Consider the following 6,000-nt stretch of genomic DNA (forward strand, 5'->3'; position numbering starts at 1 on the left):
CATACTCTGGTTACTTTTCTCTGCAAGGTCTCTAGTCTGTTGAGAATGGAATCTCCAACTTGGTGAAAGAACTACTTCCTTGTTATAAAGGGTTCCTTTGTGAAAAACTGGATTGAGTAACGAAGTATTATTAATCCATGTTTTTGTGTCATCAACATGGAATGATAAAGGAGGCTCTTTTTTCCAGGAATTAATTTTCTGCCAACCTTCAACTATTTCATTTAGTTTCCATGAATTCCGTTATGAACCTGGCACCTGGAAGATGCCCAGTAAATGTCTTGAATGAGTCACTTTCAACATGACATGTTATTTTTGTAAGAACTTTATTTCCAGTTTCTCCTGAAGTTTACAACTAGTCTATAACAAGGTCAGACACAAATGTTTTTCTTGAATTCACACCATCACACAAGCTATCAATGTCTCTTTGTTTTTGTTTTGTACTTGAAACCAATTTTAGGGTACGGTTTATCTACTCATCAACAAACTTATGGCTCATATTTACCAGCTCTGGTAGACTCCGCAGTGATAGATTTTAATTTTGCCTAAAGTATAGTTACAAATGGAGTCATATAAAAATATTTGCATATAGTTGACATTATGTAATAATTTAATTAAGGAATAAAAAAATGACTCATTGGTAAAGATTAGAAATTGATATATCTTTAAAATAATAGAAGTTTATTTCTTTTCATGAAGCCAGTCCATTCTGACAAAAAATATGAAGCTGTCCTTAAACTTTAATTATGGAATATTTATTTCCTTAGTAATTTTACTCCCCTTTAGCAAAATCATTGGCCTGTAGTAGGCATTTCTTATCTATATTTTGTGAATTTACAAACCTGACAACCTGTTTGTCTGTTCCTTCAAACCTACCTTTCTGAATCCACTGAACACGTTTCCTTTGTGGAATTTCTGAAATTAATCGCTTTTCGCACTATCATCTTTGTTTTAAGCAGAACCATAATTAGCTTACATCTAAACTTGAACCATCACTTCTTTTTTTTTTAATTGACACACAATATTACATTAGTTTCCGGTGTACAACATAGTGATTCCACAAGTCCGTATGTTCACAAGTGTAACTACCATTACCATATAACACTATTACAATACCGTTGACTATATTTCCTACGCTGTACCTTTCATCCCCATGACTTATTCATTTCATAACAGGAAGCCTGTATCTTCTACTCCTCTTCACCCATTTTGCTCATCCCCTCACCAACCTCTTCTCTGGAAACCACCAATTTGTTCTCTGTATTTACAGGTCTGTTTGTGGTTTTATTTGTTTATTTCTTTTGTCATTTTGGATTCAACATATAAATAAAATCATGTTTCTCTGCCTTACTTCACTCAGCATATAATACCTTCCAGATCCATTCATGTTGTTGCAAACGGCAAAATCTCATTCTTTTTTATGGCTAAATAATATTCGATTGTGTATATATACCACATTTTCTTTATCCATTCATCTATGGATGGATACTTAGGTTGCTTCTGTATCTTGGCTATTATAAATAATACTGCAGTAAATATACGGGTTCATATATTTTTTGAATTAGTGTTTTTATTTTCTTTGGATAAATATCCAGTAGTGAAATTACTGGATGTATGGTATTTCTATTTTAAAATTATTTTTATAATTTATTTTTATATTAAAAAATTTTTAATATTTTATTTATTTTCTGTATTGNATAATTTTGTCTATTTGGGTGCTCTCTCTTGTATGAAAAGTGTTTTTAATCCCCTTCACCTATTTCATACATTGTCCTCCCTCCCACCTCCTCTCTAGTAACCGTCAGTTTCTTCTCTATATTTAAGAGTCTGTTTTTTGGGGGCACCTGGATGGCTCAGCTAGTTCAGTGTCTGACTCTTGATTGATGAGATCAAGCCCTGTGTTCTGCTCTGCACTGACAACATGGAACCTGGTTGGGATTCTCTCATTCTCTCTCTGCCCCTCCTCTGCTTGTTCTCTCTCTCTCTCAAAATAAACAAATAAATATTTAAAAGGTCTGGTTTTTTGTTTACCACTTTTTTCTTTTTTCTTTGTTTTATTTTTAAAATTCCATATGAGTGAAATCATATGGTATTTTTATTTCTCTGACTGACTTATTTTGCTTAACAGAATACCATTAAGGTCTATCCATGTTGTTGCAGATGGTAAAAGATTTCACTCTTTTTTTATGACTGAATGATATTCCATCCATTTTATATATATATATACATGTATGTATGTACATGTGTATGTACATATGTATGTACATACATACATGTACATACATACATGTATATATATATACATACTACCTCTTCAGTGGACACTCAGATTGCTTCCATAGTTTGGCTATTGTAAATAATGCTGCAATAAATATAGGGGTGCATATATCTTTTTAATTAGTGTTTTCATACTCTTTGGATAAATAACCAGAAATGGAATTCCTAGATCATATGGTAATTCTATTTTTAATTTTTTGAGGAACCTCTATATTGTTATCCACAGTGGCTGTACCAGTTTTCATTCCCACCCACAGTGCATGAGGGTTCCTTTTTCTCCACATCCTTGCCAACACTTATTTCCTGTGTTTATGATTTTAGCTATTCTGACCGGTGGGAGGTGGTATCTCGTTATAGTTTTGATTTGCATTTCCCTGATGGTTAGTGATACTGAAGCATTTTTTTCATGTGTCTTTTGGCCATCTGTATGTCTTCTTTTGAAAAATATCTATTCAGGCCCCCTGCCCATTTTTTAATTGGATTATTTTTTTTTTTGGTGTTTACTTGTATAATCTCTTTATATATTTTTGGCTATTAACACATTATTGGATATATCATTTGCAAATTCTTCCAGTCCATGAACATGGAATACATGAACCACAACTTCTTAATCCCTTCAATATTTTGTAGGTTTTAAGTCCACACTTTTGCTTTCCATCATAAGTTTTAACCATTTAAAAATTTCTAACCATGTACCTACTCTTTGTTTTGTCCTTTATGATATGTCAATTTCTGGTGGCAGTGTGGAAGAACCAGCACATAGTGCACTGTTCAGAAAAGTCAGTGATTAATGTATAGCATGGTGACTATAGTTAATATATGTACTATATAATTGAAGATTGCTAAGAAAGTAGATCTTAAAAGTCCTTATTAGAAGAAAAAATTTAAATTTATTTATTTAAATTCAAGTTAGGTAACATATAGTGCAGTATTAGTTTTAAGTTTAGAATCCAGTGATTCATTGGTTACATATAACATCCAGTGCTCATTCAAATGAGTGCCCTCCTTGATGTCCATTACCAACTTAGCCAATCTCCCACCCACCTTCCCTAGAAGAAAAATATTTGTAACTGTGTGGTGATGAATATTATCTTATTGTGGTAATCACTTGCAACATATACATATATCAAATCATTATGTTGTATGCCTGAAACAAATACAGTGTTATATGTCAATTATATCTCAATTTAAAAAAAAAGAAGAGAGACTTTGAGTTTAATTCTAATTTAAAATAATCCCAATATTCCCAATAAACCTATATGTGAAGATTTAGTAAACATCTAAAAGCATTTGTTTTTAAGTGATTATTTCATCACTTACAGAGTATGAATGAGAAAGAAAGAAAAAAAAAAGGAAAGTTTATGAGTTCCTGCTTAATGGAAGCAGCAGAGAAGAAATAATGCCACAAAATATTGAGTATTTACTTTTTGCTGTCTACTATCCCAAGTTATTTATAAGCATTATCTCATATAATCCTAGTAGTACTTTGGGGTAATAATTATTTTCTCACTTCATAAATGAGGAAACTAAGGCTCCAAAGGTTAGTTGCCAAAGGATACACAGCTAATAAGTGGAACTGTAATAAATCCAATCTCTCTGACTCCGAACACTGTGGTTTAATAGCTATATTGCAAACTTTTCTCCAAGGACACTGAATGTCCATAATCCCAAAACTTGATTCCTTTATCCCCTTGCTGTTCAAAATATTGGCCATGTTAGCATTACTCCTGACCTCAGAGCTTATTAGATATGCAGAATCTCAGGCCCTATCCTTAACCTACTGAATCAGAATCTTCCTTTTAACAAGATCTCCAGGAGCTTTGCCCATTAAAGCTTGAGCATGTAAGGCCATCCACACCTTATTTTCATTTTTAATCTTGCCATTACAGGCTCAGCTTCTCACAGGTTTAGTTTTACTTCTATGTTTCACCTGTTCCACATTCATGCTTCTGTGACTTTGTGCCTTCCTGCAGCATGGAATGTCCTTTTTCCTTTATTTTCTCCATCTAATGAAAGCCAGCACATTCTCCCAGAACTCATAGTTTTTGTTTGTTTATTTCTGTCATCTAACATCCAAAGTTTATTTAGGATTCACTCTTGGTGTTGTACATTCTATTGGTTTAGACAAATATGTAATGACCTGTATCCACCATTCAAGTATTATACAAAATAACTTCACTCCTTAAAACTTTCTGTGTTCCACCTATTCATTTCTAACCTCCTCCCTAATCCTTGGCAGCCACTGATCTTTTTACTGTTTTCATAGTTTTGCCTTTTCCATAATGTCATATAATTGGGGGGGGGGGTGTCACATAGTATGTAGCCTTTACAGATTGGTTTCTTTCATTTGGCAATATTAATTTAAGTCTCCTCTACATCTCTTCATACCTTGATAGCTTATTTATTTTTAGCACTTGATACTATTCCATCATCTGGATGTACCATAGTTTATTTATCCATTCATTTACTGAAGGACATCTTGATTGCTCCCAAGTTTTGGTAATTATGAATAAAGCACACGTGTGCAAGTTTTTGTGGAGACATAAGTTTTTAATTTATTTGGGTAAATACCAAGGAGGTGAAATTGCTAGAGAGTATGGTGAGAATATCTTTAGTTTTGCAAGAAATTGTAAAAATGTCTTCCAAAGTGACTACCATTTTGTAATTCCAGCAGTGATGAATGAAAGTTCCTATTTTTCCATATCCCGTTGCCAGTATTTGGTGTCATCAATATTTTGTATTTTGGTCATTCTAATAGATGTGTAGAGAATTCTCAAAAGAAAAAAAAAGATATGTAGTGAATTCTCAAAAAAAAAGGTATGTAGTTAATTCTTATTTTGTTTTAGGTTGCAATTCCCTAGGGATATATGCTAAACATATTTTAGTATGTTTACTTGACATCTGTATATATTTAGGTGAGGTACCTGTTTAGATTTTTAGGTATGGTCAGAGTGGACATCCTTGCCTTGCTCCCAATCATTAAGCTCTTAGTTTCTTATCATTAATATAATGTTTCCTGCAAGTTTTTGGTAGGTGATATTTCTTAAGTTAATAAAGTTCCACTCTATTTTTATTTTCGAGATTTTTGTATCATAAGTGCATGTTAGATTTTGTCAAGTACTGGGGCACCTGGGTGGCTCAGTTGGTTGAGCATCCAACTTTGGCCCAGGTCATGATCTCATGGTCTGTGGGTTCAAGCCCGCATCAGGCTCTATGCTGACAGCTAGCTCAGGACCTGGAGCCTGCTTCAGATCCTGTGTCTCCCTCTTTCTCTGACCCTCCCGTGCTTTTCTCTCTCTCTCTCTCAGAAATAAATTTTAAAAAACATTAAAAAATAGATTTTGTCAAGTACTATTTTTTCATTGATATAATCATATGAATTATCTTCTTTTGTATGTTCATGTGATGGCTTGCATTAATTGAGTTTCAGATGTTGAACCAGCATTACATATCAGAGGTAAGTTCCCTTGATTGTAGTGGTAATTCTTTTTGTAGATTGTTGGACTCAATATTACTAAGAATTTATTGAGGGGTTTTGTATCTCATGTTCATAAGGGATATTGGTCTGTAGTTTTCTTATGTCTTTGTCTGATGTTGGTGTTAGGTAATGCTAGTAGGAACTGATTGTTTAAATACAACTTGTTTTTCTTTTGTATTCAGATCATTTGGAATTCATAATTCTTTCTTCTGGAATCTCACAGTCATTAGCATATATTTCCACTGTAG

The sequence above is a fragment of the Crocuta crocuta genome, unplaced genomic scaffold (assembly GCF_008692635.1).
Source record: "Crocuta crocuta isolate KB4526 unplaced genomic scaffold, BGI_CrCroc_1.0 scaffold256, whole genome shotgun sequence".
Taxonomy (NCBI): domain Eukaryota; kingdom Metazoa; phylum Chordata; class Mammalia; order Carnivora; family Hyaenidae; genus Crocuta; species Crocuta crocuta.